Source organism: Suricata suricatta, chromosome 10 (assembly GCF_006229205.1).
Source record: "Suricata suricatta isolate VVHF042 chromosome 10, meerkat_22Aug2017_6uvM2_HiC, whole genome shotgun sequence".
Taxonomy (NCBI): domain Eukaryota; kingdom Metazoa; phylum Chordata; class Mammalia; order Carnivora; family Herpestidae; genus Suricata; species Suricata suricatta.
Window position 1 is genome coordinate 94,411,239 of NC_043709.1, and position 17,002 is coordinate 94,428,240.

Below are 17,002 nucleotides of genomic sequence, written 5' to 3' on the forward strand. Positions count from 1 at the left end.
AACATTCAGACCATAGCAATGACTGAGTGAACTGATTCCAGGGCTCCCAGGCTGGTTCAGTATTCGAAAAGCAATCAACATAATATGAGCTAATATGGTGGATTATGTTGATTGCTTTTCAAATATTGAACCAGCCTGGGAGCCCTGGAATCAGTTCACTCAGTCATTGCTATGGTCTGAATGTTTGTGTTCCCTCAAAATTAATATATTTTTTTAAGGTTTATTTCTTTTTGAGAGAGAGCATGAGGTGGGGGTAGGGGCAGAGAGCAAAGGAGACACAGAATCTGAAACAGACTCCAGGGTGTCAGCCATCAGCACAGACCCCAGTGCGGGGCCCCAACTTGGGAATGGAGAGATCATGACCTGAGCTGAAGTCTGGCGCTTAACTGACTGAGCCACCCAGGCATCTTGAAATTCTAATGCCTATGTGATGGTATTAGGAAGTGGGGCCCGGTGGGGGCTGATTAGATAATGATAGTGGAGCCCTTATGAATGGGATTAGTATTCTTTTAAAAGAGGCCTCCAAGAGATCTCTAGCCCATTACCTGTGTGAAGATACATTGAGAAAACACTGCCCAAAAACCCGGAAGAGGGCCTTCACTAGAACTTGACCTGCAGCCGCCGTGTTCTTGAACACTCAGCCTCCAGAATTGTTGGAAACGGATTCGAAGCTACCCAGTCAGGTATTTTGTTACAGGATTGTGAACAGACTAAGACTCTCATGCTGTATAAATTTTAATATAATATTAGATTTAATTTAGTAATACTCTGTTGAAGATTTTTTACATCTCTGTGCATGAGGGATATTGGCATGTAGTTTTCTCTTCTTTTGTACTGTTCTTTTGCTGGGTGTGGAATCAGGGTAATACCAGCCTTATAAAATGAACTAGGAATGGCTCCTTCCTCTTTCGTTTTTGGGAAGACAGAGTGTAGAATTGTTAATTTTTCTTTAAACATTTGGTAGAATTCTTCAGTGAAACCATCTGAGCCTAGAGATTTCTGTTTTGAGAAATTTAAACTCCAAATTTAACTTAATAGTTATAGGCCTATCCAAATTATTAAATAATGGATGAGTTGAGGTAGGTTGTGTTTTTTGAGGAATTAGTCCATTTTATCTAAGTCATCAACTGTATGTGTGAAAAGTTATTAAGTTATTTATTGTCCTATGTCTGCAGAAATTGTGGTACGTTTCATTCTCGACATTTGTAGTTTTCTTTTTCTCTCTCTCTCTTTTTTTTGACAGCCTCACCAGAGGTTTTCAACTTTAATGCTATTTTCAAAGACCAACTTTTTGTTTCATTGATTTTTTTCCCCTGATTTTCTATTTTTTATTTCATTGATTTCTACTCTCTTATTTTCTTCTTAGCCTTGCTTTGGGTTTATTTTGTTCTTTTTATTTCCTCAGATTATTCATTCAAGACTTCCCTTATTCTCATATAAGCATTTAGTGCTATAAATTTCCCTCTCAGCACTGCTTTACCTGTGCCCCCACAAATTTCAAATGGTGTCTTTACATTTTCATACAGTTAAATGTACTTTTAAATTTCTCTTGAGACTTTCTCATGGACCCATTTAGAGAGAAGTGTGGTATTTTATTTCCAAGTGTTTTGTGACTTTTTTTTTCTGTTATCTTATATTAATTTCTAATGTTATCCCATTATAATCAAAGAACACACGGTGTAATTTTAATACTTTAAAATTTGTCGAGTATTAGTTTGGCTTATGACTAGATCACAGTCTCTCAGTGAATGTTCTATGGACTTCTAAAAACAAGTTTGTTATTTTTGGATGGAGTGTTCTATAAATTTCAACTAGATCCTGTTGATTGATGGTGTTGTTAAGTTTTTCTATGTTTTGGGGCACCTAGGTGGCTCAGTCAGTTAAGTGTCCGACTTCAGCTCAGGTCATGATATCATGGTTTGGTCTGTGAGTTCGAGCCCCATGTCAGGTTCTGTGCTGACAGCTTAGAGCCTGGAACTTGCTTCAGATTCTGTGTTTCCCTCTCTCTCTCTGCCCTCCCTCCATTCATGCTTTGTCTCTTTCTCAAAAAATAAAATAAAATAAATTTTTAAAAAAGTTTTTCTTTGTTTTTGCAGTGAGGGAGCATCCAACTGTCTGGGTCCCATGGTTTCAGCTCCATGAACATTATACTGCTGAGTCTGGGGGGAGACCAGAGAAATCTGGGGCCCTTCAGTGACTGGTTTGTCAAAAGATTATGAGCCAGCCTGTGTGAAGTGCGGGCAAGATCTTAGCACCTCCCCCTCTTTGAACCCCTATTATGGACTCCTATAGACCTGACTTAAACCTGTCTTAACTCCTTCAAAAGTTCAAGAAACTAGATGGGACTAAACACAAGATCATAAAAATGTTGTGAGAAAAAGTTAAATTATGGGATCATTAACTTAGAGACTTCAAAGTTTCTTGCACGAATGAAGAATATGGTTAGTACCAACATTCTTATTGTTTTGGACCTTCACAACAATCCTGGCTGGTTGTTTTGTTGTTGTTGTTGTTGTTGTTTTTTAAGTAGGCTCCATGCCCATTGTGGGACTTGAACTCACAACCCTAAGATCAAGAGTCACATGCTCTACTGACTGAGCCAGCCAGGTGCCCTCTGGAACCTTCTGTTCCCATTTAGTAAGGGTGTTATGGAGCCAGGTCACACAAATTTATTATCAGGCTCAAACCCACAGAAATGGAGGCTACGGAGAGAAAAACCTGGAAATGAGTAGATGTAGATTCAAGTCCAAAGCTGCCACAATCTTTAACTTCAGGCTACTCGTCCTGGAAGGAAGGAGTCATTTGGATCAGTGGTTTTCAACTAGTGGTCAGAGTGAGGTCATTTAAGAATTATCCTCAGCCCTCCCTCCACTCTAATATGCCATTGTCCTTTGTGTGTTACTCTGTCAAGGTCACACCTAGGGATGGCACCAGAGAATTATATTTCTCTGGCTGAGATTTGTAATCGATAGCTGTACATAATTGAAGGGCAAAGGCTTGTGGAGACAATAGTCAATGTAGAGTGTTCTGGGTATGTGGGAACATTGTACAGTAAGTCTAATGAAGTCTGATACTGGAGAGGCTGAGCAAGGATCAGACGCCTTGCCTTCTCTGCTCACTTAGTGTCTGTTTAGAATATTGTGTTTAAATTGTAATACTAGAGCCTTTTTGACAAGCGTAGTTTGAGGTAACCCTGAAGTCGTACGAAGTAAAACATTAGCAAAGGTTAAAGATCACTGAAGTCATTTTCTTTCTTTTTTTAATTTTTAATTTTTAAGAAAGTTTACTTATTTGAGGATGAATGAGTAGGGGAGGGGTAGAGAGGGAGGGAGAGAGAGAATCCCAAGCAGGCTCCAGGCCTCAAAAATAAATAAACATTAAAAAATTTTTTTAAATCAATTTGAAACCATTCTTTATTTTTTTTTAAATTTTTTTTTATTTGAGAGAGAGAGAGATGGAGAGTGCAAGCAGGGAAGGGGCAGAGAGACAGGGAATGAGAATCCCAAGCACGGAGCCTGATACGGGACTTGATCCCATGAACTGTGAGATCATGACCTGAGCCAAAACCAAGAGTCAGACGTCTAACCAACTGAGGCACCCCGGTGCCCCTGAACGCATCCTTTAAAGTGAGCATATGTACCCTGATACATGTATATTTTCTGTATACAAACTCTGTGTCGTATACATGAGTATACACTCATAGCATGTGTTCCAAAACAAAAAATAAAATTGAACGATGAAATATTTCCAAATATTTTATCAACGTAACAAACTTCTTACTAAAGTATTTTAATAATAATCAATACAATGGCTTAAAATGTTTCATTATTTGTAAAAGTATCCAATCTATTTCTTTGTTCAGTTTAATTTGGTAATTGATTTCAATGGCTGTAATAGCAGAAAAGAATATATACAGTTTCAAATGGAAGAAAGCGTTTTGCCCCTGGCATATATTTTTTTACTCCATTGACAATTTATTTTTGTTGTAATTTGCATAATTTCCATTTACCTGGTATCAAAATAGTTTCTGTAAGCCAGATAGAAACTGTTATATAACTTTCAAAATAAGTGGAAACCACTTAGATAATTTTTAAAGAGTTTAGAAAATTCTTCAAAGTTTTATAATATGTAAATATAAGAGTATTCTATGTGAGAAATTTTTCACTTCAACAAAAACACAAAATGATGAATAGTGATATTTCCAAAAACCTATTTTGAACCCCCATAGCAAAGGTTCTTTTTAAAAATTTCATTTTTCCTCCCTGTGAAAAATTTTACTGTGTAGAAAAATCACTTTTGCTTTGAATATATTCATTTTTCCTAAAACCATCTGTTAAGTAGCATACTTCTGCCAGTCACTTATCATAGAAAAGAGCAAATTTAGACCTGCCTTTACATAAAAAGAAAATAGATAATATTTTAATTTTTTAAGCTTATTTATTTTGAGGCAGAGAGACCGGGCGCATGTGCAAATGTGGGGGCCGGTGGTAAGAGGGAGAGAGAATCCCAAGCAGGCTCCACACCCTCAGCACAGAGTCAGGTGCGGGGCTTGAACACACAAACTGTGAGACCATGACCTGAGCAGAGATCAAGAGTTGGAGGCTTAACTGACTGAGCCACTCAGGCGCCCCAGGAAAATGCATCATATTTTAACTGTGACAATTCTCTGAAGTACTTTGACAGTTGTCAAACATGAAACACTTGCGTAGAACATTTTTTTCTTTTTTCTTTTTTTAAATTTTTAAAAATGTTTTATTTATTTTTGATACAAAGAGAGACAGAGCATGGGTGGGGGGCGGGTGGGCAGAGAGAGAAGGAGACACAGAACCGGAAGCAGGCTCCAGGCTCTGAGCTAGCTGTCAGCACAGAGTCTGACGCGGGGCTTGAACTCACGAACGTGAGATCTGACCTGAGCTGAAGTCAGAGCCTTAACCAACTGAGCCACCCGGGCGCCCCTTATTTTCCTTTTTTAAATTTTTACTGTGTTTTGAAGTATGGTTGACATGTAACGTTACATTTGTTTCAAGTGTACATCATAGTGATTCAGGTTTTTTATGCTATGCTCACCATAGGACAAACAGCTTTAAGTATTACTCCCTTTCTTATTTCAAAGTATTGCTGTGTTTATAGTATTCAGTGGTTTGGGTTTTATAAAATAAACCACATTAATATCACAGGTGGCATCAGGTTAAACACGCGTGAACACATACGTCTTGCAAATGATCAACTCTGCTAACTCCACGTATTGGCATTCTTTTGCTCGGGATGCCTCCTTTTCCACAGGCACTATGTAGATGATCTGACGTACAGATGCAGACTGTGCCACCATCCCTCTTTTATATGAAAATGGAGTGAGTTTTAGTGAAAGCTTACTTTCACATATTTCAAGATAAAAATACAGGCAAATCTTTGTATGTTTCTCCTAATCCAGATAGCTTTCGCTCATGTAACCTCAGCACCAAGCATTGTAAACATACTGTCTTCTACCTTTATGCCAAGACATAGGGTTTCCCATGTGGAAAACAGTGGCTCTGAAAAGCTGATATGCCTGCATTTCTCAGGGAGGTGCAGCGAGAGAGGTACTATGGGTCTTGCATCATGGAGTAGTCATGACACATGTTCATGTCATCTGATCAAGCATATTTCCCCCAGCTTACAGCTAGCTGCTCTAACAAACGATCTGAAATTTCAGGGGCTTCCCAGATCACATTTTTTCCTTGGATATGGGTTTGGTTGAATGGATCCCCTGGGAAGTTTTCCTCCCACGGGCTACTCAGGAATAGTCTCCTCCCATACTGTGGTTCTATTGTCTTTAATACGTGGTTTCAGCCTGTCCCACTGTCATCCAGCCTGTAGATGGGGAAGTGAGAGAGCAAGGCTGTTTCAGATCGCAAGGGAAACATCACTAATGCTTCGTCTATGGACAAGAGCTAGTTACATGGCTGTACCTAGATTTCAGAGGGCTGAGCAAGCCCTTAATTGCATCTGGAGAGAGGAAATCGGTTAGGTGAGCAGAACTGATCACAATCTCTGCCACAACTCCAAAGCACTTTTTATAAAAGCGTGAAATGTTAAGAGGTGAATCTGGGATTTAATCATGGTCTGATTGACTGTAATATCTATGCTTTTCCCTTTATGCTACATTGTCCGGCAGTGCAAAGGAGGGGCCAACAAAAAGGACTGGTTGGGTCTTCATGCTGCACTTAGTAGGGGCATAATCAGGTCCTCAGCTCTGCTCCCTTGGAAACTTTCTATTTGTTAGCTCACCAAGCATTGTTTATGGCTGTATTTACAAAATATGACGTGTTAGAAATGTCATTTAAAAAATTTTTTAATGTTTATTTATTTTTGAGAGAGAGAACACAGAGTGTGAGCGGGGGAGGGTCAGAGAGAGAGGGAGACACAGAATCAGAAGCAGGCTCCAGGCTCTGAGCTGTCAGCACAGATCCTGACATGGGGCTTGAACCCATGAACTGTGAGATCATGACTTGAGCTGAAGTCGGACGCTTAACCGACTGAGCCACCCAGGGGCCCCAGAAATGGCATTTTAATAATCTAAATATCAAAACTTCCCTGGCTTTAGTGGTATTTTTCTCCTCCCTATTCTAAGATGAATTACGATGATATATGACACAAAAAAATAGAATCAGTGAAACACTGACAAACATATGAGGTGAAGGGCAGATATGATTCAAGTCAAGACAGAGGCAGAATTCAATATGTTAGCCATGAGACCATATACCTAGTAGAGCAGGCAATGAATTTGGTTCTAAGATTTGTAGCAAATATGGTTCTAACATGGAAACACAAATACTTATAGGGTGCACTGAATCTATGAGAAGCATTAAATCGTTTGTTTCCAAAACATGTGCAACCACAATATATATATTTAAACCAGAAGAAAATAGAAGCCCTGGATTGTTGGTTCATCCCTTCATCCATTTCATGAATACTTATTGAGCAATTACTATGTGTCAGATACTGTTTTAGTCCTGGTGATACATCTGTGCATAAGAAAGAATTCTGGCCTTATGGAGTTAGGGAAGAGAGATGGTAAATGTTTTAGTATGTGTGGGGCTGGGAAGGGGGTGGAGGTGGTAAGGGGGACAGAGGTACTGAGATGGGGTCGGTGGAGTGGTCAGGAAAGGCTTCACTGACCAGATGGTATGTGAACAGAGAACTGAAGGAAGTGAGGGCGTTGGCTGTGCACACATCTGGCATGTTCCAGGAGCAGTAAATGGCAAGGGTGCTGGTCTGGGAATATGTTTATAGAGTTTTTGAAAGTAGGGAGCCAGCAAGGCACAGCCAGAAAGGTACTGTGGGTCTTGAATGATGGAACAGCAGGAACACATGTTCACGTCATCTGATCAGGGCATTTTCCCCCAGGTGATGCTGAATGCACTTGACAAATTTCACTCTCTGGCTTTTCTTTTCCTGTGCTCTGCTCAGACCACTGCATTGTTATAACGTAAATGGGTCCTCAGCAGGATTGGGGCTTCCTAATCTCAATGCATTTCTTAATCACTTCTTAGAAAATTTAGATATTTATATATTTTCTAAAGTTGATTTTTTAATGTTTATTTTATTTTTATTTTAGGCAGGGAGGGGCACAGAGAGAGGGAGACACAGACTCTGAAGCAGGCTTCAGGCTGAACTGTTGGCACAGAGCCTGACATGGGGCTTAAACCCACGAATGGTGAGATTGTGACCTGAGCCAAAGTCAGATGCTTAACTGACTGAGCCACTCAGGCGGCCCCTAAAGCTAAGTTTTACTAGTAATTTTCAGATATTTAAGTACAAAATATGTATTGAATAAAGCATTTAACTTGAAAAGAGAAGATCTTGGTTCAGATCCTGACTCTGAAGCTGACTTTCTGTAACCATGGAGAAGCCACAGTAACTGAGTCGCAATTACCCTGCAGTAAAGAAATTCATGTTCTGGGGCACTTGGGTGGCTCAGTCAGGTATGTGTCCAACTTTGGCTTAGGTCACGATCTCACCGTTTGTGGGTTTGAGCCCCAAATCGGAATTCGTGCTGATGGTGCAGAGCCTGCTTGGGATTCTCTCTCTCTCTCTGTCTCTCTCTCGCTGCCTCTCCCTGACTCATGCTCTCTGTGTCTCTTAAAATAAATAAATAAACTTAAAAAAAGGAAATACATGTTCTTCACAATATCCATCTTCTCTGCCTCATAAAGCTGTTCAGGGATCAAAGAAGATGATGAATCCTCAATGTATGTTGAGACTTCAGTTTAAGATGATCAATTTTTCTGTTCTGTTTCCCATATTCGACAAACATGTGCCAGATATTTTGCTAGGGTCTAGATATAGTGATAAATTGTGGTCTCTGCTCTCAGGGAGACTATTGCCTAATGGAAGAAACAAAGAGAAACTTCTACCAATGAGAAGCACTCTGGGGACTCAGAAGACGGAGAAGGACAGTCTGTGTAGGAGAAGATTTGAAGTGCAGGTTGGGAACACTTCTCAGAGGTAAGCTTAAATCCTACAGAACTAGGAAGAATTGTTATGAATGCTAGGAGATGAAGGGCATTACAGGAATAGGGACCAGAGCATGCAAATGCTTGTGGGGTGAGAGGACTTAGTATTTCTCATTTATTTTTTCTTACTGTAGGGCATGTGAACAGTATGACTGGAGGATATTGAGACTTAGAAAGAAATAAAGTGTTTGTGGAGATGTGCAATCACAGAGAGATTTCATTCTGCAGCAGTGTCAAGATTTCAGATGGGAGGAGGTGTCCCATGGCAAGACTTGCTTGTAGGAGAAATCATTTTGGCAGCAACATAAAAGACAAGAGGGTGGGGAGGCTGAGGGACGGAGACTAGTTAGAAGACTTAACAGAGGTTCAGGCAAAAGAAGAGGGGGTGAACTCAGACAGTGGAAGAGGGGGTGAACTCAGACAGTGGAAGAGGGGAACGATGGATAATAGAGATGTATAGGTAAGACTGTTCTTGATGCCATCTGATGGGCTGGAATGGGGTGGAGAGTGAAAGCCTCAGTGCAGCATTTCCCAGCTTGTGATTTGCCCCATTAAGTGGATGTGGTGCTCTAAACTTGAAGCTTCTTAGAGAGACAGTTGGCTTCTTGGAAAATCATACCTAGAGAGTGTTAACCAACTAATTAGTGTTAATCTTTAGAGAACTATTTAATGGCATTTTAAAAACTCTGTTCTTTCTACTTTATCAATGAGATACATAGAAATATATGTATTTTAAGTAGGCTACACACCCAATGTAGAGCTTGAACTCACAAGTCCAAGATCAAGAGTCACTCATTCCACTGACTGAGCCAGCCAGTACCCCTCGAGGTACATAGATTTTTAAATGGTTTTTATTTATTTATTTATTTGGAGGGCACAAGTGAGCGAGAGGCAGAGAGAGAGAGAGAGAGAGAGAGAGAGAAGTGGGGCTCACCTGATGCGGGACTCATGCATTTTTTTACTTGAAGCAGGGCTTGTGTTCACCCAATGTGGGACTCAAGCTCATAAACCATGAGATCATGATCTGAGTCAAAGTCAGATGCTTAACTGACGGAGCCACCCAAGCGCCCCTGGTTTTTTTTAAATCAACTTGTAGTTGACCTTGCCTCAATAATACAGCCAGAAAAGTGTAAGTCAGAGATTTGTTTCAGGATTATTTTTAACATTTTGCATGAAGAGGATGGAAATAAGATAAAATTAAACAACAGCAACAATGTACCCATCATAGACTGCATAAGTAGAGGTTAATAAGAATCTAGATTGTTATTATTAATAGTATCATTTAATAATATGACAGTTAACATTTATATAGTGCTCTTGATTTTTTAGTACTTTCAAGTATTTTTTTTTTATTGTTTTACTTATTTATTTTGAGAGAGCAGAGACAGCATGAGCAGGAGAGGGGCAGAGAGAGGGAGATAGAAACCCAAGCAGTCAGCACAGAGCCCAATGGCTTGAACTCAGGAACCACAAGATCATGACCTGAGCCAAAATCAGGAGTCTGATGCTTAACCTACTGTGTTTAACCCAGGCAGCCCTCAAGTCTCTTTTTTTTTCTTTTTTAAAAATGCTTATTTATTTATGAGAGAGCGAGTGAGCAAGCAGGGGAGAGGCAGAGAAAGAGAGAGACACAGAATCCGAAGCAGGCTTCAGGCTCTGAGCCATCAGCACAGAGCCCAGTGCGGGAGTCCAACCCATGAGCAAGATTATGACTGACCTGAAGCTGGATGCTTAATGACTGAGCCACCCAGGGACCCCTCAAGTATATTTTTCTTACATGAACTACCCAACACCTTGAGGAGATAGATATTTTTCACTTCCACTTTATGAATAAATAAGTAGGGGGTGAGTGAAGCTAAGTCACATATTTTTCCTTAGTACGAGGAAACGTTTAGACAGAGCTGTTCTGACTAGAATGAGCTGCCTGGTAGTGGGTCTTCATCCTGAGGAAGTTCAGACAGAGCTGGATAAGGTCATGCCAGATAAGGTCCTGTGGAAAATGGCTTCAGTAGGCAAGACTTCGGGTCAGAGGAGGTTTTTGTGTTCTAATCCTTTGTATTCAAGGATTAGAGAATCATGGGATGTAAAACTTGATGACAACTTGGGGCTAATTTACTCCATCCTCATTTCACGAGTGAGAAAACTGCAGCCCAGAAAGATCAGCCTGTCCAAGTTGGCATAAACCATGGAACCTAGCTGTGGGTCTCTGATCTCTACGCTGAATGAATCTTTCCCAGATTAAAAGTAGTTGGCAGGTAAGGTATGTCTTTTGTGGTCCACAACAATTATTGACCTCTCGTTGTTTGCAGGAAACAAGTAGTACAAAAAGAGGTATGAGATATGGACCTTAGGCTAACCTCTCTTCCAAGGGATATGTGGGAGGCAGCATAATAACCCCAAAGAGTTCACAATCAAATCCTCAGAACCTGTGACCTTGTGACTTTATGCAACAGAAGGGACTCTACAGTGTGTATGGACTTTTAGATGGGAAATTATCCCACGGGCTAAATCCACACATCACAGGAGTCCTTACACGTGGAGAAACTTCCCCAGTTGTGGTCAGAGACAGAGAGAGAATGATAGACTAGGGTTCAGAGAAACACATATTACGCAAGAAGGCTTGACTGGCTATTGCTGGCTCCACCAAGAAATGTGGGAGGTTTCTAGAAGTTGAGAAAGGTAAGGAAACAGATTTTCTCCAAGAGCCTCTGGAGAAAATGCCAACACCTTGATGTTAGCCTATAGAGATCAGTGTTTGACTTCTGGCATACAAAGCTGGAAAATAGTAATTTTGTATTGTTTCACCCACTGGTTTTGTGGTAAAGTGTTAGTCAGCAATGGAGAAAGAAACAATGTATGCATGCAAAGTATTTAACTTGGTGTCCCCTTTGGGCACACTAGCCTGGGTTAAAATGAGGTCATGAGGTCAGACTGGCAGGCAGAGCCCCTGTTATTGGTCTGTGTCTTTAGTTGCAGAACCTCAGATTTATCTTAAAAACCTCTTCCACAGGGACCCGGTGTGGTTCAGTGGGTTAAGCCTCCAACTTTGGCTCAGGTCATGATCTCACAGTTTGTGAGTTCGAGCCCTGTGTCGGGCTCTGTGTTGACAACCCACAGCCTGGAGCCTGCTTGGGATTCTGTGTTTCCATTGCTCTCTGCCCCTTTCCTGCTCACACTTGGTCTTTCTCAAAAATAAATTAACATTATAAAAATTAAGAAAAAACCAAACCTGTTCCTCACCTGGCCCTAGGAGTCCTCAGGGCAGTGGACTACCTTCTCTATCTCAGAAATTAATACAAACATCATCATTTGTTTGCATTGCTCAATAAGAGTAGAAAGTGAATTTTGGCCTCTTCCTCTTTGTTGTATTTTTCTTCTTTTAAAAACAAATCCCTATATGCTGGGGGTTGTAACTTCTATCACTATAATGGTTCCTCCACTACAATGAGATTTTTTTAATGTTTGTTTTTAGGAGAGAGAGAAACAGAGTACGAGAAGGGGAGGGACAGAGAGAGAGAGGGAGACACAGAATCTGAAGCAGGCTCCAGGCTCTGAGCTGTCAGCACGGAGCCCAATGAGGGGCTTGAACTCACAACCTGTAAGATCATGACCTGAGCCAAAGTAGGACGCCCAACCAACTGAGCCCCCCAGGCGCCCCAATAATGAGATTTTGAAACAAACTTATGTATATCACAATGGGGATCCAGCAGTCTAATAGGGTGTCGAACAAATTATAAAATAAGTAAGCTACAGTCTCTGCCTCAGGGAGATTTGGATGCTTGAAGAAGCAGAGTAAGAGATGGCATAATATAAAGTTCAGTATATTTGGCTTTTATTAACCAGTCATGACATAAAAGATGGAAAGAACAATTGGCTGATTACAGTTCATCCTTTTTTTTTAAAAAATGTTTATTCACTTTTAGAGAGACAGAGAGAGAGAGAGAGAGAGAGAGAGAGAGAGAGAGAGAGAGGAGAGAGAGAGAGAGAGATACAGAGCGTGAGTGGGGAAGGGGCAGAGAGAGAGGGAAATACAGAATGCAAAGCAGGTTTCAGGCTCTGAGCTGTCAGCACAGAGCCCGAAGCAGGACTTGAACTCATGAACCATGAGATCATGGCCTGGCCGAAGTTGGATGCTTAACCAACTGAGCCACCCAGATGCCCTGAATTCATCCTTTTTTTTTTTTTTTAAGGTCTAGTTATTTATTTTGAGGGAGAGAGAGAGAGAATGAATCCCAAGCAGGCTCCATGCTGTCAGTGCAGAGACATGGGTTCAATTTCATGAACTGTGAGATCATGATCTGAGCCAAAGTCAAAAGTCAGATGCTCAACCAACTGAGCCACCCAGGCACCCTGAGACTTCATACTTTCAAAATAAATGAAAAGTCATATAACATAAAATTACTTGTTAACTATTTAAAATGTGTAATTCAGTGACATTTAGTGCAATTCATCAAATTTTAAAAGAGCTCTAGTGGAAAAGAAAATAATCAGTAGAGAAGCCTTTAGAGAACTAAAACACCTCAGTCTCTAAATATTCCACATTACACTGCACCTACATTCTTTCTGTGCAGGTACCCCCTTCTGTTTGGAATGCTATCTGTCCTCAACAACTGGTCACCTATTTAAGTTATCTGTTATCCGCGTTTCTTTAATACTACTTGTACTAAGTGTCAATATCTAATTTGGAATTATTTCAGCTGTGTATTTTCTTCAGTGTTTCCTGTGATTATAAATGTCACATGGGCAGGTAGCATAACTACTTTTGTTTATGCTACATCCCTAGAAGAGAGCTCAGAATGCATTTAGAAAGCATATGCTAGTAATTGATTACCTACTACTGATACTTTTGTTTCCATTTATTCCTTAGCAATTCCCCAGCAAAGGCTTGAGGTGGAGATTATCCCAGGAGAGGACCCATCACGCTAAAATTCTGACCAAATCTTGACTATTTTGAGCACCAACGAAGGCTGCTGTTATAAACTCTGACATGAGGTGGCGCTGCTGCGCTTTATAATGACTTCCTTTTTTTTTTTTTTTTTTTTTACTTGGACTGGCGTCTCCTTCATACCTGACCATGTAGCAATCTCTGGAGGAGGAACTCAGCAAGTGGCACGGCAGCAAGTGCAGCTTTTACAGTTTCAGCAGAGGTTTCCTGCAGGCTGGTATGTGGTGAGTCCCGGAACCTCAGTGCCCGCAGACTTCCCTATGTGGGGAGCCCGCCCAAACTCCATCCTTTGCTGGCAGCCACGCCCCGCTGTGGGAAGGAGGAACTGAAAAGCATTTCTTGAGGCTGGCACACCTTGTCATATCCAAACGGATCATTTCCCCCCCCTTGGTTGGGCCAATTCCATCCGAGAGCAGAGTGGCCGGAGGAGGGACACGGTAGTGAACTGGGGTTCGGGCGTAGGAAGGGTGGGAGGTGATAGCAGTGATGCTGCTAGATGTGGACTTGGGCCTTTTCGAAGAAAAGGAGGGGGGAGGCCAAGAGCGGGAAGGTTGTGAGAGGCGATTCGACTTTTATATGAATGAACAATGATCACCAGGTGAATGAACCTGTATTTCTTTGGAAGGAACATCTTGTGGGTGTTTTTATGATTGTACAGTGTGATATGCTGTTCCGTGTCGACGGAATCTTTGTTTCCTTAATTTGTTTTCTCTTTTTCTGTGTCTGTTTCCCTTCTCCCCATTTGTCAATTTTACCTCCATTTGTCTCCTTTTCCCCCTTTCATTTCTTTCTTTTTTAAATTTTGCTAACGTTTATTCATTTTTGAGAGACGGAGCGGGAGCAGAGGGGCAGAGAGAGGGAGACACAGAATCCGAAGCAGACTCCAGGCTCTGAGCTGTCGGCACAGAGCCCTATGCGGGGCTCGAACCCACGGACTGTGAGATCGTGACCTGAGCTGAAGTCCCGCGCTTAACTGACTGAGCCACCCAGGCGCCCTTTTTCCTTTTCATTTCTGTAACTGTCTTTTTGTTAGGAATCCCCATGGCATCTGAGTTTCTCATACATTTCAGACCAAGCTCTCTTCCTGCCACTTAGTGCCAGCCATCTGTGGGTGTGGGAACCAATCACCGGAGTTCCTGCGATGTGCCGCACACACGCACTGAAGTGCACCTGGAAATGGTGACTTCCACCTGATTGACCCTCCTCAGGACTCCTAACACTCAGCGGGGGGCCATCTGTGTCTTTCAGTGAGACCTGGGGAGGGAGGTACAATCCACCCTCGAACATCCCAGGTTTGAGTTAGGTGGGTCCACTTATACATGGATTTTTTTCAGTAATTACAGCAGAGTACTGTAAATGTGTTTTCTCTTCCTTATGCTTTTCTCAATAGTGCTTTCTTTTCTCTAGCTGACTTCATTGTAAGAATATAGTATATAATGCATATGATCTACAAAATGAGTGTTGCTCGATTGTTTATGTATTGGTAAGGTTTCCGGTCAACAATACGCTATTAGTAGTTAAGTTTTGGGGGAGTCAAAAGTTTTACACCTGTTTTCTGCTGCACAGGGGATTGGTGTCCCAAACCCTGTGTTGTTCAAGGGTCAACACTACAGGCATACTTTGGAAGTATTGCGGGTTTGGCTTCAGAGCACCGCATTAAAGTGAATATTGCAGTGAAGTGAGTCAGATGAAATTTTTGGTTTTCCAGTGCAAACAAAAGTTATGTTTACTCTATACTTAGTTCATTAAGTGTGCAATAGCATTATGTCTACAAAAACAATGTGCATACCTTAATTAAAAATACTTCTCATTCTTTTTTATTTAAACTTTTTAATGTTTATTTATTTTTGAGAGATAGAGACAGGAGTGTGAGCAGGGAAGGGGCAGCAAGAGAGGGAGACACAGAATCTGAAGCAGGCTCCAGGCTCTGGGCTGTCAGCACAGAGCCCGACATAGGGCTCAAATTCACAAACCATGAGATCATGACCTGAGCTGAAGTCTGACGCTTAACTGACTGAGCCACCCCAAGGCCCTCAAAATACTCTTATTTCTAAAAAAGGTTAGCCATCATCTGAGCTTTCAGAGAGTCGTAATCCCTGAATGCAGACCACTATACAAATACAATAAAAATTAAAAAAGTTTGACATATTGTGAGACTAGCCAAAATGTGACCCAGAGACATGAAGTGAGCAAATGCTGTTGAAAAAAAATGCAAAGTTGCCACCAATCTGCCATTTGTAAATAAAAAAAAATAGACAACAAACAAACAAACAAAAAACAACTCCCAAAATGCAATATCTGTGAAGCATAATAAAGCAAAATGCAATAGGACCACCTGTGTTGCTTCATGAAAATCTTATAGTCTTTCCTCAGTGTCTTCATCACTATTAGCTTGCTAGGTCTGCTCTAACAAAGGGTCACAAACTGAGTGACTTACTCAACAGAAATGTATTGTCTCACAGTTCTGGAGGCTAGAAGTCTAAAATCAATGTGTTGGCCACATTGCTTCTTTCTGAGCGCTGGGAGGGAAGGATCTGTTCTAGGCCCCTTTCTTTGGCTTGTAGATGGCTGTCTTAATGTTGGTACGGCATTCTTCCTGCATATGAGTCTGTCTTAAAAATCCCCCCTTTTTATTTATGTATTTATGTATTTATAATGTTTATTTATTTTGAGAGAGAGCACTTGTGTGGGATTTCAAGTGGGGGAAGGGCAGAGAGAGGAAGACAGAGAAACAGAGTCATGAGTAGGTTCCAAGCCACCTTTTGAGAGAAAAAGAGGAAGAGAGACAATCCCAAGCAGGCTCTGTGCTGTTCGTGGAGAGTTCGAGGTGGGGCTTGAACTCACAAACCATGAGATCATGACCTGAGCAAAACTAAGAGTCCAACACTCAACCAACTGAGCCACCCAGATGTCTCCAAATGTCTTCCTTTTTAAAGGACATCACTCATATTGGATTAGTGCCCCCTTTAATGACCTCCTTTTATGGCTCAATTACCTCTATAAAGACTATTTCCAAGTAAGGTCACAATCTGCAGGACTGGAAGCTAGAACTTCAATGTATGAACTTTGGAGTGGCACACTTCAACCTGTGGCAGTTCTTTGTTCTTGAATAATGTACATACTCAGACTTAGTTGAGTGTCACACAGGGAGTTTTGTGATTCTCCAGTTCTGTTTTAAACTGGGTTTGTTAGTTTCCTATTGTTGCTGTAACAAATCACGCCACATTTGGTGGCTTAAACCAGGACAAGATTTTTATCTTACAGTTCTGGAAGTCAGAAGTACAAAATGGGTAGACAGGCCTGCATGCCTTGTGCAGGCTCTGGGGGAGACTCCCTTTCCTTGCCTTTTTTCAGCTTCTAGAGACTGCTTGCATTCCTTGGCTCATGACTCTCCTCCTGTCTTCAAAGCCATGTCATGTTTTTCTCACAGTTCATTTTCTGGCAGTGACACTTGTGCCCTTTTCTTCCATAGTCAGGGTCTTTATTATTAGATCAGAATCATGGGATAATCTAGAATAATCTCATTTTAAGGTCAGGTGGTTAATTCCATCTGCAATCTTAA

General features: G+C 41.2%; 1 protein-coding gene across 1 annotated transcript in view; it reads left to right on the top strand.

The window, feature by feature from the left end:
• The first annotated feature begins 13,802 nt into the window (after window positions 1-13,802).
• Window positions 13,803-17,002, top strand: part of STYK1 (serine/threonine/tyrosine kinase 1) — a 44,827-nt gene continuing 41,627 nt past the window's right edge. The window contains exon 1 of the mRNA XM_029954421.1: window positions 13,803-13,877. The gene's annotated coding sequence lies outside the window, so the exon portion shown is untranslated. The remainder of the gene's footprint in view (window positions 13,878-17,002) is intronic.